Source organism: Cryptomeria japonica, chromosome 4 (assembly GCF_030272615.1).
Source record: "Cryptomeria japonica chromosome 4, Sugi_1.0, whole genome shotgun sequence".
Classification (NCBI taxonomy): Eukaryota; Viridiplantae; Streptophyta; class Pinopsida; order Cupressales; family Cupressaceae; genus Cryptomeria; species Cryptomeria japonica.
The window spans coordinates 634,526,798-634,546,742 of NC_081408.1; positions in this window are offsets into that span (position 1 = coordinate 634,526,798).

Here is a 19,945-nt window from a genome sequence, read left to right on the forward strand (position 1 = left end):
TCTCAAACTTAGAAAAAGCTTCAAGGGTCTGGAATTTTGATTGTCTGTGCAGATAAGAGAATACTTTCCTACCTCTTAGATTTTTCTTAAAACACAAAAGACAAATTTTTTCATTAACCAAATATCAATTTAAATGCCTAAAAAATGAATTAAAGAATACAAGATATTTGATTAATTCTCCTTAGGCAACTTGCAAAATGAATGCATCAGTAGTCATGTTGTTTTTGATTCTTTGACATGCATGAGTTTGATTTGATAAATTATTTGATAGGCGTTTTGTAAAAAATCAGCTAGGCTATGAAAATCTCAGGCAGACAGAAGACAATTCAGGGTTAGCATCAATAAAATCCAAAGCCAATTCAAGAAAACCCTAAAAAGATACTATTTATAGAACAAGAAACTCAGGAATTTGTAAGACAAATTTCGCAGAGCAAAATGAGTATTCTCACCAACTCAAACGAGTAAACCCCAAAAGAAGATGACAAAGAATAAACTCATACGATAGTTCCCACAAATCCAAACGATAAATATCATAACTCGTATGACCTTTGTAGAGGCTATATGGATGAAAACTTGAAAATAGAATAAGGATTTTGCAAGGCTGTGTAGCGTCGTAAATTGTATGCACTTGCTAGGGTGGTACAATTTCACACCTAGTTTAGCACCCGCCTTGGCGCATTTTGCATTTTGCATTGCATTTCCCCTTTAGCACTTAATTAATCAAATTAATTAGGTCTAAGGTTCTATTTCATCATCTTCCACATCATAAAGTTGGGCCCTTTCATTAAAGTGTGCCCTTTTCATTTTATTCCTCCAATACATCATTTAATCAAAAACCCTAATTAGGTCCTATTTTGAACTTGGGGGCTTGATTTCGGGGGTCAAAACATCTCGAAATCACCTGTAACTTTGGGATTCTCTCTAAAATCATCATATCCGACGGCCCTAAAAATTTGGTGAAAAGTTGTCGGGACCATGGCGCCCGGAGAGGACCATGGCGCCCGGAGTGCACATGGTCCCGGACATTTTTCCTGAAATTTTAGGAGCGCGATCCAATCATAAAATAAAGCTTAACCCCAAGAAATTGGCAGGATATTCAATCTCTAGGTCGGCCAAAAGACGAAATTAAGACCTAGGGTTTCATATATAAGAGCTCTCTTTCTTCATTTGAAAGGATCCGAATTTTGTTTTTAGGGACCTTCTATGTAGTGAAAGAGCAGATCTTTGAAGACTTCAACAACAATAAACATCCATCCATCAAGAATTCATCAATTTCATTCATTCATTTAGGGCTTGGAAGACATTGAAGAACAATAGGAGATTACCGACTGAAGATTGGCTTGTACTCCTCCCTTGAGGGTTGGGTATGATTTCATGTTGTTTTCATGTCTTTGCATAAGCTTCAATATATCCTTTATTCATGCTTTAGATCACTTTGCATCTTGATTTAGAGCATTTACATTATCATTTACAAGCAATTAGGGTTTACTTTCTAGCTTGCTCTAGTTTGCTTTCTTGCATTTTAGGACCTTGCACACACACTAGGTCTGCACACACAATACATTTTACAATACAACTTGGCTATTCATGGAGGTGGAAATCACTGAAGCGGGGGTTTGACTAAGGCAAAACCCTATATAGCCGCCCAAACACCTTTTCAGATATAAGTGCAGGTTTCGGGACTCAGACGACGCCGCAGGTTGCAGATCCGGGAGAAGTAGACTGAGACCGATCTTCCCACCAAATTTTAGAGCAAAAGACCAGGAGAGGGGCATGGGTCGCCCTGGTCCTACCAGGACAGGGGTGCTGGGCGCCCTGGTCTTCCTGACAGACAACAATTTTCAGCCTTTTAGACAGCTTTTCAGAGTGCAAAACAGCAGTTTCCGGAGCAGTTTCAGGGGCAGAATTTGGACAGTGGCGCCCGCGCCCCCGTCCCGAACATTTTTAGTCAGACTTTAACTCTGGGTACGCATTTGAATTCTTGTCTTGTCCTTGTGTTTACAGCTTTCCATTGTTTAAGTTCAATTCTGCAATCTTGTTATTAGTTCATACTTGCACTTTGGGGTTAGGGATTGAACTTGCATCATTTCATCTTTCAATTGCAACAAAGGAATAGAAATCCTAATAGGTAGCCCATGGCTCTCTCTTCCACAAGAAGAATTAGCCAATTGTGTGATACCTCTAGGCTCTTTCGTATTCCACAAGTGTGTGGTTGAAAGTGAGATTAGGGCATGTTTGCTTAGTGTCACTTTTTCTCCCACACATTTTGGTGAACCCGACATGAATTCCAATCTTCTCTAATTCTGATTTATTTTTCAAAATTGAGTGTTTATGCTATTTACAAGTTTTAATTTCTTGCAAGATTCAAAAAAAAAATTTTAGAGGAAATGTTTGCTAAAACCCTAATTTTTCAATTCAAAGTTGAACTTGTGGATAGCTTAATTTTGGTCAATAATTTCAAATCTGATTTAGGAACTCATTTGAGTCACAAATTTCATTTTCTAAATCTACATTCTAAGTGCTTGCATTGGTTAAAATTAAACATTTCCTTCTATTTTTCATGTGTTATCATTGGAAAGAGGAAAATTGTTGTCATGATGCATTCATTTCATAGATGTGATAATGGGTTAGCTTCCCTTGTTTCAATTTTTCCTTCTCCTAAAGAACCTCCCCCCATCTATAACAACATTTTAGTGCCTAAAAGAGTTGCTACCAATCCCTTTGAGACTCTCCCATGCTCTAAGGATGAAGTCTTTAAGAGTGATCTTAACAATTCTCCTAAAATGTGCCCTTCCTATTTAGCTATCCTAGAGGAAGAGAATGATATCATAAACACCTTTCTTAATGTTACTTCACCTTCCCTACATGATGCCTCTCTAAGTGAAAAGGTATTGATGGACATTGACCTATTTTCTCCTAAAGTTGGTCCTTCCAATGGGGGCATGTTAGTGCAACAAGAGGTTATGAACACTTCTTTCAAAGATCTCCTTCCTAAGCATGAATCTTTGGAGAAATATGTTCATGTTCCTCCTAAAAACACTCCCTTCATGAGGATCCTTTTGTGCAAGAAGATGACATTATCCCTACATTTCCTATTGATGGCATCTCCTTTTCCAACAAAATTCCCACTAGAGATGATGAATTAATGATAAATGCTTACCCTTCTCCTAAAGTTTGTCTTACCCATAAGCATCCCTTAGAGAAAGAAGATGAAATAATAAGAAATTTCCTTAATTCTCTCTCCCCTAAAGATCATATTGAACATATTTTGAGGAAAGAGGATGAGTTTAACACATCTATTGATGCTCTCCCTCCTAAGGATGAGGAATTAATAAACAATGTTATCTCCTCTCCCGAAATTGACAATACTTCAAACATTCCTTTCAACAACCTCACTATTTGGGATGAACCATTAGAAGAAGGTATAGATTATTCTCTACCCCTAGCCAAAGGGGATGAAATCAAGATTGGAAACTCCCTTGATAGTTTCTCCCCTTCCTTGAATCTCAATTATTCTCCCTCTAAAAATAAAGCATCTCCCTCTCCTCAACTTGGTTCTACTCATAAGGAAACCCTAGTTCAAAGCAAGAGGGTTAACATTTCTTTCAAAGATCTCCCTTTCAAAAGTGAGACTTTAGAGAGTGGTGTTGATCCTTCTCCTAGAGATTTTATTCCCCATGTAGATCCTATGATGATAAAGGATGATATGACCTTTCCTAGTATTACTCTTCCTACTAGAACATCAATGCCTATCCCTTGTCTCTCTCCTAAAATTGATTTGATCCGTGATAAGATTTTAGTGCAAGAGAAGACTATCAATAATTCTTTCAACACTTTTGTTCATTCCTCTAAACCATCCTCAATCAATTTGATACATGTGAATGAGACACCTAACAAACCTCTCTTCACTATCCAAGGTGCTTGTCCTTCTCAAAATTCTCAACCTTTAAATAAGCCTATCTTAGTGGTTCAAGGTGGTTATGCTAATGATTCTTTTTGCATGCCTAAGAAACCTATTATTACTGTGCAAGGAGGTTATTCTACTAAGAGCCCTTATGAGTATGCTAAGCAACTGACTAGAGAGAGTTATCATGCGGTTGCTCATACCTATAACACAAGAAACAATAGGCAACCTAATCCTCCTCCAGTTATCCCCACTTCGCTTCCTCCTTCCCAACCTATTCTTCCTCAAGCTCCTCGTATTTCACAAGTTCTTGGTAAGGAATATGATCTCATAGAACAACTTAAAGCTACCCCTGCTAAGATATCCCTCTGGGATTTGATTCAAACTTCTTCCACTCATCATGGAATGTTAAAAGATGCCTTGAAAGATTTGAATGTTCCTCCACCTAATACATCTAGTAATATAGTGTCTTTGGTTAACTCTGTGATGAATCATAAAGCTCAAATTGTGTTTACTCAAGATGAGTTGCCTACTAGTGAAATTCAACATCAATATGATCCCTTGATGATTGTGGTTATCATAAATGACACTGCTATAAGACGAACACTGGTAGATAATGGCTCTGGCCTTAATGTGTGTAGCATTAATCTGTTGCATAAGATGAATGTGGATACATCCCTTATTGAGCCTGACTCTCATCCCATTCGAGGCTTTGATAATGTGGCTAAGTCTTCATTAGGTATTATCACCTTACCCATCACAGTGGGACCTGTTACTTTGCCTACTCCTATCCATGTTATGTCAGGAAATCTAACATACAACTTGTTATTAGGGAGACCTTGGATTCACAGTATGCAAGCTGTCCCCTCTACATTGCATAGACAAGTTAAATTCATTTATAACAATAAGACATATACCTTGATAGGTGATACTAATCTTCAGGCTTGTTTGCAAACATCTACTTCCAAAGGGAATTCTTCTAAACCTTCCTCTTCTAGTGATGACAAGATACCTATGGATGAATCATTACCCTCTGATAATCAAAATTCTTTGGATGAGCCTAAAGCTCCTAAAGAAGATCCTTCTCGACTTGAGTCTACACATGAAAAGGCTTTTGATCCTGAGAAGGTTCTCGCAGAAGACGATTGGGGATCTCTTGATTTTAATCCCACCTTTGTAGGTGAGTATAGGGTTCCTCCTAGAGAGCTTAAACTTAAAAAGAAGGAAGAAACTAGAGATCAATCTGTCTTACATGAACCTATGAGCAATAATTTTGTGGCTGCTTCTCAAACTTCTTCTCCTCACACCTCTAATTATGAAGAGTTTGATTCTCTGTCTTATGAAAAACCACCTTCTCTTCTTGAAATGGCTGATCGTTATGGTCATAGTTTTCGCATTTTTGCCAAGCATGGGTATCATGGAAATGGTTGTGGCGCTCATGAACAAGGGATAAAAGTTCCTCTAGAGACTAATTTTCACAATTATGCCTTTGGACTCGGCTTTAATCCCTGCAAACGTACCAAAGCATCTAAAAGACCATCTCTCAATGTGAATGCTATATTTAGTAGTGATGATGATCTCACTTCAACTAAATCATCTTCTACTTCTATCAACTCTCATTCCCCTCATAAGGAAATCTTGGCGATGAACAAATCTCTTTATGAATCCCCTCAAATTTCTAAATCTACTTATGAATCTTTATCTCCTATTCACCATAAAGTCCTTTTCCCCAGGGATAAGGCTCTAATAAATTACACTCATCCCTCTTCTAAGATTTCTTGTGACTTTTCTTCTTCAATTTTTATCATTTTATACATGTTTTTGATCTCACTTATAGTTGAGCATTTAGCATGTCATATTCAAATACCTCATTCAATCTATCATGTCTTTAAATAACATTAATGACTATTATGTTGCTCATCATTATGTGACATTGGTAGCTCATTTACTGGGGGCTCATTGTCATTCATGATGGTACAATTTCAAGTGCAATCATATTTTTTTTGAAGCAACATAATAGCCTAATTTTCTTGTTCCTATGGGGACAAGAGTGATTTCATACATCTCTTATTTTGCTTATGTCCAAATCTCTCCCTAGAAGATTGTGTAAGTCCTTCTCATTGAGGCAATGATCTTTCCTTATTTTTATCTAAGGATCCACTTTTTCCTATTTTGTGGATGGTGTGAACTTTATTACTTGATGTTATTCCTTGTATGCATTTGTTGTTGTTTGTTCAAGGATTCTCTCTTACAAGAGGTGTAAGTCCTTGACTACAACCTCTTTTGCACTTGGTAAAATACATCTATAATGAATTTACTCTCCCAATTGGGTTAAAAAGAGCGTCATCCTTCATTAAGAATCACTTTCACCGCGCAAAAGAAGGAAGTATTGCATTCTTATTCTCTTCTTTGTCTTATTCTAGAAGATGTTATATTTGTCTAAGACAATTCCTCTTGGGGATAGGTGTCTTTTGTACAAAGATCTCTTCTCCTCTAAGGATCTCCTTTACACATACTACAAGATATCCCTTTTCAACTATCTTATCCTTGCTTAAAGAGTGCAAAACTCTCTTGCTTGGATCTATGACATTGTTGCATTTTTGGGGAAGGTAGGTATCCTTGTTCTACTTTGCTTATGACATAAACATTACACTTTTTGAGCAATGGATTATTCTTGGAACCAGAGCACAGACTCTTAGAGCGAGATGTCTCCATTTTTCTTTTATGCAAGATGATTATTCTCGGAACCAGAGCACAGACTCTTAGAGCGAGATGTCACGCTTTTGTACTATACATATACAGGTTGTAGCATACTCAGGCATATACTCCTATGAGGTGCTTCTAACCTCCCTTACACACACATGCATGAGGTTGAGTGGAACTAGCGGCATAAGGCTAGACTTTCTCACTCTCCTCCCTTACATGGATCACCTAGACAGACTCTAGGGGCTAGTTTTCCATGTCCTTTTTCCCATGGATCACCTAGACAAGATCTAGGGGCGAGAAGTCCATGTTTTCTCTCTCACTATTCTTCTCATGGATCACCAATGTGTGTATTCATGCTTTTTTCCTTTCTTTTCTTCTCTTTGCATTTTGTTTCCATTTACATCCTTCATCTTGTGTTAGAGAACTCTCAAATCCTCACATTCTTTGTTGTGTTGGAATTGAGATTTAGTCCTCTTTCTTACCAAATGATTCTCCATTAGTTTTTGATCTCATATCAAATCTTCTTGTGAGCATTTGTCATCAATATTCTTTAACAATTCGAAGTGGTAAACATGATACCCTGTTTCAACTCACTAAAATTAGCAAGCCGAAACAGGGGGGGGCATATAGCTACCCTCGAATTTTCATCACCTTCCTTAGTAAGCATTAGGTGATTTTGTGATCTAACATGTGGTTTTGTAGGGTGCGGTTCCTAACTGTGTACTGCAGATACCGCTGGGGGCTTCGTTCGACAGACTTATGGATATATCCTTTTTCCAATAATGTTTACTTTTCTGTACTTTAGCTTGCATATGCACGTAGTGTTCATATGACCGCTAAAGTGGGGGCTAAATGTAGCGTCGTAAATTGTACGCACTTGCTAGGGTGGTACAATTTCACACCTAGTTTAGCACCCGCCTTGGCGCATTTTGCATTTTGCATTGCATTTCCCCTTTAGCACTTAATTAATCAAATTAATTAGGTCTAAGGTTCTATTTCATTATCTTCCACATCATAAAGTTGGGCCCTTTCATTAAAGTGTGCCCTTTTCATTTTATTCCTCCAATACATCATTTAATCAAAAACCCTAATTAGGTCTTATTTTGAACTTGGGGGCTTGATTTCGGATGTCAAAACATCTCAAAATCACCTATAACTTCAGGATTCTCTCTAAAATCATCATATCTGACGGCCCTGAAAATTTGGTGAAAAGTTGTCGGGACCATGGCGCCCGGAGAGGACCATGGCGCCCGGAGTGCACATGGTCCCGGACATTTTTCTCAAAATTTTAGGAGCACAATCCAATCATAAAATAAAGCTTAACAACAAGAAATTGGTGGGATATTCAATCTCTAGGTCAGCCAAAAGACGAAATTAAGACCTAGGGTTTCATATATAAGAGCTCTCTTTCTTCATTTGAAAGGATCCAAATTTTGTTTTCAGGGACCTTCTATGCAGCGAAAGAGCAGATCTTTGAAGACTTCAACAACAATCAACATCCATCCATCAAGCATTCATCAATTTCATTCATTCATTTAGGGCTTGGAAGACATTGAAGAACAATAGGAGATTACCGACTGAAGATTGGCTTGTACTCCTCCCTTGAGGGTTGGGTATGATTTCATGTTGTTTTCATGTCTTTGCATAAGCTTCAATATATCCTTTACTCATGCTTTAGATCACTTTGCATCTTGATTTAGAGCATTTACATTATCATTTACAAGCAATTAGGGTTTACTTTCTAGCTTGCTCTAGTTTGCTTTCTTGCATTTTAGGACCTTGCACACACACTAGGTCTGCACACACAATACATTTTACAATACAACTTGGCTATTCGTGGAGATGGAAATCACCGAAGTGGGTGTTTGACTAAGGAAAAACCCTATATAGCCACCCAAACACCTTTTCAGATATAAGTGCAGGTTTCGGGACTCAGACGACGCCGCAGGTTGCAGATCCGGGAGAAGCAGACTGAGACCGATCTTCCCACCAAATTTCAGAGCAAAAGACCAGGACAGGGGCGTGGGGTGCCCTGGTCCTGCCAGGACAGGGGCGCTGGGCGCCCTGGTCCCTAGGAAAGGGGGACTGGGTGCCCTGGTCCTCCTGACAGACAACAATTTTCAGCCTTTTTGACAGCTTTTCAGAGTGCAAAATAGCAGTTTCTGGAGCAGTTTTAGGGGCAGAATTTGGACAGTGGCGCCCGTGCCCCCGTCCCGAACATTTTTAGTCAGATTTTAACTCTGGGTACGCATTTGCATTCTTGTCTTGTCCTTGTGTTTACAGCTTTCCATTGTTTAAGTTCAATTCTGCAATCTTGTTATTAGTTCATACGTGCACTTTGGGGTTAGGGATTGAACTTGCATTATTTCATCTTTCAATTGCAACAAAGGAATAGAAATCCTAATAGGTAGCCTGTGGCTCTCTCTTCCACAAGAAGAAGTGGCCAATTGTGTGATACCTCTAGGCTCTTTTGTATTCCACAAGTGTGTGGTTGAAAGTGAGATTAGGGCATGTTTGCTTAGTGTCACTTTTTCTCCCCCACAGGCTGAAAAATTGAATTCTTGTGCCACATGGTGGTACGAAAAATGTTTGTGTGAAAGGTGGATTTGTATCTGTATCTAAATACACAACACTTCAATTAAGTCATTAAATGCATGGTTAGTAAATCAATAATCAATAAACAATGAAACCATTACAAAGTGACCTATTGCCTTCTAGTAGACGTGAGTTTAGTTTTACTCTCAGATTTCTATATGCAACACCAGTGACTAGATGACACCTAAATGAAGGATTTAATCTATATGGGTATGAAATTGAGCTAAATGGATGCAACATTAAGCTAGATATGTATGATTAATCTAACATGATTTTAAGCAATATGAATGAACATCAAATATGAAATAACTAATCTGTAATATCTAAATGTACAAAATCTCAATAAGCCTAGAGCAAAAAAATAGCATAATAACAATGATCTCCAAGCTCTTTTTTTATGAGAGATGACAGCTTCAATTTATAGGAAATCCAGAGAGAGACCAATGGTCAAGATCAATCAACGATGAGTGGTAGAGATTCTCCAAGAGGAAGCACAATCCAGGTGAATTGATGTGATTGGTTGCTTTTCTCAGCTTTAAAGAAAATTAAATTAATTTAAAGATAAAATCAAAAAAATTGATTTATTTCATATTTTATATTTTGATATTCAATTTTGATATTTAATTGATTTAATTTCCTTTTTTAGATTTTTAAATTTAATTCCATTTTGATTTCTTTTCTTAATTTTAATTACTTTTCCAATTAATTATTTTTTAATGATTTAATGGCAAATTGATTTATTAATTAAATATACTAGGATATTTAATTAAATAAATAGGATAGTTGATTAAAATGTTTTACTTGGAATGATTAATTAATTAAATGATTAGTTAATTAATATTGACTGATTTATTTGCCATGTGACATTGATGACTAAGAATTAATTAATTAGGTGCTCATGGTTGATTTAATTTGTCTTTGGTTAGAACCTTGGTGATGTAGTCGAGATTAGGGGCCTATGGTTTAGGTGACCATTTTTCGGGTATTACAAAAATGTGTAACAAGAAGTCGGCTCAATCCGATTACCAATGTTCATGCAGACCAAAACAATTTGATGTTATGCTTCACATAAGTCGGCACAACAACCTCAAACATGAAACCAACACAATCATCTCGAAGATTCCACATAACATGCTACACAACAATAACCCAAATAACTCTATTCTTCCCGAAATACTGGATACTAGATCATCAAACTTGCACAAGAATCAACACCAAAAGCTAGGATTTTGGACTAAGCAATTCTAAACATGAAATCAACTAACTCTTCCATCATAAATAAAAATGTGTATGAAAAAATTAAGTTATTCTCAATGTACTCATACTCTATCAAACATTGTGTTCTACCTTCCAAATCTAACCAAAATTTTTGGTAAAGTGAATTTGCATATACGGGATGATGCATCTGATCTGAGTTGCCATCAATGACAACCCCTAAACAATATCTAAGCACTAATCTCTTCCAGAACAATGTCTCTTGCCAACATGCCCTAATGAACCTATGATAGTCATATTTTCATTAGGGTAGTCCTAATGAATGTATTATAGTCATAACTTCATTAGTGTAGTCCTAATGAATGTTGTATAGCTTAATGAACATATGACAAAAATAGCCTTTTTATGGTTGGCCCAATAAATGTATCATAGACATAACTTTATTAGGACCACCCTAATGAAGCTATGATAGTCATAGATTCATTATAAAAATCCTAATAGATGTAGGACATTCATAGCTTCACTAAGACTATCATGACTTCATTAGAGAAATTCTAATGAATGTAGGATAGCCATACTTTTATTCTAAATTATAAAGATACTACTCTAATGATGAAAAGAGAATATTGTGTTTTATTTTTTGAATATGACCCTAGGTGATGGAAGAATATTAGTTAACAAAATTGGATTGTCATTGTTACTTGGATGGAGTATATCTTTTGTGATTATAGGATATAACTTTTAATAGGGTGGTATCTTAAGGAAGATCTTCTTAGGAGTAAAGGATTTGTAGTTTCTAATACCTTCCATGATGCATGTTGATGATCATATTGATAGTAAGTTATACTTTTATCATGTACTTATAGATAGATTTTCTTCACTTTATAATAGCTTGTGCTTTGTATCTTTTCTAAAATTGTCCTAATGTATCTTTTATACTTGTTGACTTAATGAAAATTGGGGAGGAAAAATAGATTTAGAAAATAATATTGAATCCAATTTTGAGTATTTATTACCATGCACTTATCACATCAAAAATTTAAGAAAGGTTGACCAAATATAGGTAATGTTGAGATTCAATTTCAATGTCATTATAATTCAAAATTAGTTATATTTGGTTTGTATTTGTAGCGTCATTAATTGCATCCCTAGAAATTTCTTGCTCAACTAGGCCCCATTTTAGGATTACTAGGCTTTTGTGTTTGACATGCATGGTCCAACTCTAATTTAGCATTTTTTTGGGTCATCTCCTTCTCAGTTTGGACCTCAGGTCCCAATTTGAGGTCTCATTGAGAGGAGCAAGGTGCTAGGAGACCTCTCTCCTAGGAGTATGTCATGCAAGGTGTCCCCCACTCAAGAGTAGGTCATGTAGGGCACCTTGTTCCTTTGAGAAAACCATGTAAGGTGCCCCACTCCTTGATGTTTGGACCCAAACTTAAACCATGGCATGCTCAACTAGGTTGAGAGGGAAATCTTTTCTCATGTCAATTTTCTCTTATTTTTGCACCCTAAAATGCTTGGGATAGGTATATTGGAAAGGTATCCTCCCTCATTTTGAGAGAGTGCTAAGAGGCTTGACAATATAGATGCAAATAGGAGACAACAAAAGACAATTTGATTTCAAGAGAAAGGGATCAAGCATCAAGGCATTGAAGACTAGGATGTTGGCAAATGCACACTCCAATGAGAAATTGTAGGTGATTAAAGGTATTGTCATTGATGGAAACCTTACAATCCTATGGCACTGGTAGGCAATGGTACCAGCAATAGCAAAAATGATTACCGACACCCCAACCAACATGATTTTATTTTGTATTTAATTTTTTTTTGTAAGCCGATAAGGCGAATTGTAATAAGACTCATATATAAGTATGAGATCTTGTAGATCATTTAAGAATGTAATGGATGTATGGAATGTAATAGGAAGGATGCAAATATTAAGGTAGATTATGGAATAACATTTAGGAAGCTGTATGAGCTTAAACTAGTACTGAACTTGGCATAGCAGATGTTGAACCAAAGTAGTACATGATATTGGATTTGCATAATCCATTTTTGTAAGTCAGTGAGACTTCCCTTTTTGTAATTAAGTAGTGAGCTTTAGGCATTGGCCTTCCTGTATGTGTAGGCCCCTATTGTAAGCAATATTCATTTATTGGCCATTGAGTGAATATTGTGGGTCACAAATCCCACTGAGGTTTTTCCCATACTAGGTTTCCTCATTAAAATATTGTGTTATGGTGTGCTTTCTATGTTGTGGTTATTGATCTTATTTATTGCATTATTTCTAGTTTACCAGTACACTATTTTGGAATTCATTTCATTTAAATAAGTTTAAAAAATCCATTAACTGGTTAGATATTGATTCACCCCCCTTCTCCATATCTTTGGGAATCCTAACAATTGGTATCAGAGCCTGGTCCTCTATTTTAAAAATCCTAATAGCTTGAGGAAGATTATGACACCGATATAGATGGAAAATTTGAGAAATCAATTGGAAATAGCTCTTACAGGTTATGATGCAGAAAAGCTGAAGAATATGAAACTTGAGGATGATCTAAAGGCTACACAAGAAAAAATTCGAGGACTTCAAGAAAATCTCACTATTGCTAGAAAAAAAATAAGAGAACTTCATGAGAAGATACAAAGTGATGATGATGAAAAAGAAACTCTTAATGATCTTGTAAGCAAGATGAAGCAGGAAAACATGACCTTGAGGAATCAGATGCAAGATATGACTATGAGGTTTTGTAAAGACATTAAAAATCGAAAGAAGAATGAAGATGACTTGACTAGGAGAATCAATGATGTTAGAAATGAAAATCTAAGACTCAGTCATGAAAATGATATGTTGAAGACAGATATAATTCACTTGGAGCATGATAAAACTAAACTCATGAGATAGAAATATTTCTTAGAAAATGAGTTGGCTACTGCAAATCAACACAAGGAGAAATTTAAGAAAAGTTTAGAAGAACTTGATGACATGCTGAAAAATCAGAAACCTAATGGAGATACTAATGGTCTCGGCTTTGAAGTTGGTGAAAGCTCCAGTACTGCAAATAATCATGATCACAGTAAACCGGTAAGACAACCTAATGCTTACAAATTTAATGGGAAATGCTTTAATTGTAACAAGTATGATCATAGAGAAAATCAGTGTAGATCTAGAAACTATCAGAACACCAATGCACCCACCGGTCAATGTTCTAAATGCAACAATGTTGGTCATAATTCAGAAAACTACTGAATGAATGTAAGATGTTATGTTTGTGGAAGATTTGGACACTTATCTCATCAATGCAGAACACATAATGACATAGGATATGGAAAAGCTACTCTAGAAAAACAATGTGACTTGTTATGCTTGTAACAAGATCAACATATTGCAAAATTTTGTAGAAGTAAGGCATCATCGACAAATAACAAAGGACCTAGTTTGAAAGGTAAAGAGAAGGTTGAAGAGGTAAAATAAGAATTCTCAAAACAATGGATTAGAAAGTCAGATCAGAATGTTAAAGAAGCTATTCCTTCACCAGTAGAACAAAGTATCACTCCACCGGCAGGAGATTCTTCATCTAACTAAAAAGAAATCCCTTGGGGGTATGACACCAAATTGAAAAACATGCTAATTTATGCTCAGTTGATGGTGAGAAGTTGAATTACTTCTTTACTGGTAGATGTGTTTAGTTTCACTTAATCAACAACATTTAATGTGGTAGTTGAAGGAAATGATATTATAAAGCAAGTGTTTTGGCTCTTTTTCATTCATCGAGCATTCAAACTTCCTTAGAGAGTGAAAAATCCGAGCGAAGGCACTCACGACGAGAAGTGAAGCAAATCATTCAAGCATTCAAACTTAAAGGTAGATTAAGGTATTTATACAATGGCTTCCTCCTCTGCATCTAAATTGATTGCAAATCCTATTGTAATTGAAGTGATTAAGTGCCCTAGACCCGTATTTAAAATCATTCCTGAAGTAGCAAAGAAGGATGATACCCTAGGAGCATTTTCAAAAATACCTAAAGGAGCTGCTTATGCTGAGGATCCTAGAATTTACATACATTGTCATATTGAAGAACTAGGTGCCGATGAGATAATGAACATGTATAGAATAGTAATTTGTGATGAAAATGGTAATATAAAACTAGAACATAAGATAGTTGAAACCCTAGGTTTTGTGGAGATTCTTAGTATCCCTGATTTTCCAAAGGATGTTATAAGGATTTGTTTTAAGAAGAGTACATGGGGAGTTCTTTTGCTTGGATTCCATTTACAAGATAATAAAAGAGGCAGTTAGGGTAGTGAGAGGCTTACCTTCCACTGGTAGTAGGCCTAACAAAATTAAAACGGTTCCAAACGACATTGTAATGACCCTAACCGACGCATCCTTTGACAAGAGATCCCTAAGAGTCAATGATGTAAAGGATATCAATGTAAGATTCATTAGCATGATTCTTGGATACAAGGCTACACATGCCAATAGATTAAACTTTGTTTCTAGCTTATGTATCAAGAGTGCTTATGACTTAGTAAATAGTAATGAAAAGATTGACATTTGTGACTGGTTAAAAGATGAGCTAATAAACAATCTGAAGAAAATCAAAGGGGACAAGAAAGGGACATTCAGATTTGGCAACTCACTTGTATGCTTACAGCTATATATCACCAAGGAAGTTTCTGGTATAGGTAGAAAAGATTTTGGATTTGACATACCAATAGGAAAAGAACTTCTAGATATTGTAAACAACATGGGAGATGATAGGGAGAAGAACACAAATGAACATTTTTAGGCACTAAAGGCTAGGATGAAAGCCATGATAAGGCTATCTCAAGCTATAGTTGATAAGTATCAAAAGGAAATATGCTTTGTCATAAAGAAAGATGAAATCTGGATGGAGTCAGTGGTTCTGAGGATAGTTTGGGCTACATAGATGGGTTATGAGGTTGATGATAACATAATAAGGAACTTATGCAAAAGAACTTCAAGAAGCCCCTAAAGAACCAATAGAGGAAGTATTTGGAAATGTAGAAACCATTGAAAGCAAAATTCAATCATAGAAAATAATAAAGAAAATTGAACAAATAGTTAGAAAAGGAATAAGGCAGGAAAAAGCAATCAAGGAAGACATATTGAATAAATCTAGTATTAAGGAGAGTGACTTAGAAGGATTACAACCAGAAACACATCTTTCACCAGTTGGTACCTCCTTTGACAGTGAAATACCTATTGAATTCAAAAGGGTAGTAAGAAAAAGAAAACCTTCACTGGTACCCGCTCCTACACCTAAAAGAACTAGATAGAAACAACAAGCAGTATGGCCTCCGGCAAAGAAAATAACACCCAGGAAGAAAAAGGTAAAACAAGTTGTCCCTCCCTTAGACAACCTTTTGAATGAAATAACTGAAGATGGTAACTTATCAAACATTAGCAATTTTTATAACACATTTTCAAATGAAGAAAAAGAAAGCATAGAAAATAGTGTTATCCTACACTTGGATATCTACAAGAAATTTTTGATTGAGGTTGTAGATGATTTACCCAATGAATTGTATAGAAGGTTAGAAGCAAGAAGAGTAGCAATTGTTGAACTAGATAAAAAGATGAAGATAGAGAAACTACTTGTAGTTCACCTAGTGAACTCAACAGAAGATATTGATCAACTAATAAGTGAGGCAAACCAGACTGTATTTTCAACCAATCACTAACATGTCGCATTAATGGCTAGTAGAGTAAATGAGATCACTGAAGAGACAATGGATAAATGGGATATCTTCTTTGTAGAAAAGGAAAAGCAAGAAGAGCTTAAATGACCAAAGACTTTTAAAGTCTATCAAAAAGAAAAGGATAAAGGTAAAGGTAAGGTAGGTGGACCTCCGAGCATAAAGATAACAGATAACTTACCCCCACCTTCTTCTAATACTCCACTGACACAAACTGTTGATACACCACTGACAACAGAAAATATGGAAAGTATGGAGACAATACATGAGGACACAAATCTTGATTCAGAGGTGTTGTATACCATGATTATTGACACTCAAGAAGTCAACATTGTGGTTGATAAGGAATTAACTGAAAAGAGAGAGATGTCACAACTGAGTCACTGACCAAAAACATTACAATTGAGACAAATATTGAGGATACAGTTGGAAACATTGAAATTGGGGTTGAGCAACAAATTGAACAGTCAACTGATCCCTGAGTTACTAGAAAGATTGATGTACATACTAAGCAACCAGAAACTGATAGCACTAAAAAATCAATTGAGATACTAGTTGTAGACAGTTCAGAGATAAATAGAGAAAAACCGGTAGAAAACACATAGTCACAATCAGAGAAACTAACAGTGGAAAACTCTGAGAAATAGGTAGAGGTAGACACTGGAAAATTAGAAGAGAAGAAGGATGAGGTAAAGGTTCAGACAGAGACTTTGCTGCCGACATCAGCTAAGAAACCTAAACCCTTGCTAGTAGAAATACAAACTCAAACTGATCAACCAGAGGTCACCACAAGCAAAGAGGTTCCTCACAACGATAGATTACAAATTGTTAAGGTAGTTGGTCAATCATCTGGTTCTTCATTGATAGAATTCTAGCCAACCAATGTAATAGAGGTATTGCTTGATTCAATTAAGAAAATAACTGATTGCAATACACTTGCATATAAGACAATTGATGACATCATACCAATTTTGAAGATGATTGTACCCAAGTGTAACATAGAAAACAAAGATTCATTAAGCCAATTAGACACATTGTCTAAGTACATAACTAGCAACCTACTAACAATTGATCAGATCAATGAGGAGACTTTCAGAGAGAAAATAAATAAAGAGAAGGAAAAATTCTTTGAGGAGACAATAAAAAAGAGTAAGGAACATATTGATACATTATTACCAGCACTAGGAAAGACAATTTTGGACTTCAAGAAATTGTACAGAGATACATGTAAGACCAACATTTTGACAAAGAATATAGATACAGAGATCAACAAAGCACAGAAGGAAATCAATAATCTTGTTGATAATTTAATAGGTTCATCAGACTCCATATCGGTAGTAGAACAGGAAATTACCGACTATGAAGTGAAAATTGAAAAACTTGAAAAAGATAAGGAGAGATTAAAGTTTAAGGCAAAGGAACTAAAATGCAGATTACGTCCTAAACTAGATATCCTCATCTCTTTGACAAAAGAGATTTTTGAAGCTCTTGTTCCAGGACTTAAGACACTGGAAGAGAAAATGCACATACTAACTAGTGCAATCCAAAGGACAAAAGCAACACTAAAGGATAGTGAGAGGTTCTATAACAACCTAAACTTTGCATTAGTGGATTTGTATTAGATTGTAACCCACCGATTACAGGGATCCAGACAGGAACTACACTCAGTTGACACTGAATGATAGCCTTTGTCATTGATGCCAAAGGGGGTGTGGTAGAAGATGAGAAAAAGGAGTTAGGAGCATATAATTAATGTATGACAGAAGAGATCATCTACTCAAGGGGAGCACACAGTTTTGGTAAGATAGTTTTGGTAAGATTTTTGGACAACACTTTTTGGATACAATTTTGGCTTTTTCTCATGAGTGTTGCCATCAATGCCAAAGGGGGAGATTGTTGGAAAATGAACGCTCCAATGAGAAATTGTAGGTGATTGAAGGTACTATCATTGATGTCAACCTTACAATCCTATGGCACTAGCAGGCACCGACACCGACACTGACATAGGCAAAGATGATTACTGGCACCCTAGCCAACAAGATTTTATTTTGTATTTAATTGTAAATTCTTTTTGTAAGCTGACAAGGCAAATTGTAATAAGACTCATATATAAGTATGAGATCTTGTAGATCATTTAAGAATGTAATAGATGTATGGAATGTAATAGGCAAATGTGAATATTAAGGCAGATTATTGAATAAGGTTTATGGAAGTTGTATGAGCTTAAACCGGTACTGAACCTGGCATAGAAGATGCTAAACCGAAGCAGTACATGATATTGGATTTGCACAATCCATTTTTGTAAGTCAGTGAGACTTCCCTTTTTGTAATTAAGTAGTGAGCTTTAGGCAATTGGCCTTTCTGCATGTCCAGGCCCCTATTGTAAGTAATATTCATTTATTGGCCAGTGAGTGAATATTGTGGGTCACAAATCCCACCGAGGTTTTTCCCACACTGGGTTTCCTTGTAAAAATATTATGTTATGGTGTGATTTATATGTTGTGGTTATTGATCTTATTTATTGCATTATTTCTGGTTTACCAGTACACTATTTTGGAATCCAATTCATTTAAATAAGTTTAGAAAATCCATTAACCAGTTAGATACTGATTCACCCCCCCCCTCTCAGTATCTTTGGGAATCCTAACATAGGAGTAATTGGTACAACTATGCATTTGTGATGGTCTCCATGATATTTTATTCCTTAATTCAGCTACATTCAAGACAACATCCTATATTCATAAGTATTTCAACATCAAAGAGGGTTCACAAAGGTATAAATATTCCACTTTCAATTATAGCCTCTACTATCTAATAGTACACTTTCAATTCAGGTACAATTCAATTCAATTTCAAGGCTTATTCTTAAACTAGGGTTTGACCTAGGCAAAATCCTTTCCATCCAATTTTTTTTCTCTTTTATGTTGTGAAAGAATAGGTGGTGCACCTACAAAAAATTGGTACAAAATAATTAAGTACAAATATACATCCTACATTTTGTCTGAGCAAAAAGTGCCAAGAGAAAGTCAAGCATGACAGCCCAATGCCTCCATTTTTGCATCAAATTTGGATTATAGGACAACAATAGTTTGTTCTATTGTCTTCTCTACTAAAATGGGTCTATCAATTTATTATCTTTATGTGCATGCTGAAAGCTATCAATTTTACCCTATTTTTCCTAGTTTGTTTGATTCAAATTTACAATTAGATAGTCATCTTTGAGTAACTGATATAAAATTATCATTACATCCACCTCATGCTTGAGCCTTCTTGAGATTAGTGGATCATATTCTTCCTTGTTGGAAACAACAAGAAGGGAAACCAGAGAGGGGGGAGTGAATCAGTTTTCACTAGATTGAGCAATTTAAGCACTATTTCAGATCAGATCAACTGCAACAAAAAGAAAAATAACAACAATAATAACAACACACAACATAAATATTTGGACCTAAAAAACTTGGTCAAGGGAAAAACCATGGTGGGAACCTACCCACAATGAGATGATACTCTGCAGTAGTATGTGTAAATAATACAATGGGGAATGCACATGTATTTAGGCACACTACTCAAAATATAATGACCTAGAAGGCTACAACCCTCAGGGAAGGTTCACTACCTTAAAAATATATTCGCACTACAATCCTGCAATGATGAATTTCAAAGATCTAGCATCTACTAATGCTTGATGACAATTTCAGTTAAGCTCATGTGTCTACCTAGAAAACTCTCTACTCAATACAAGACACCAAAAGATAAATTCATTTGTTCACACATACACCACTCTCTGATAATGCAAACTCG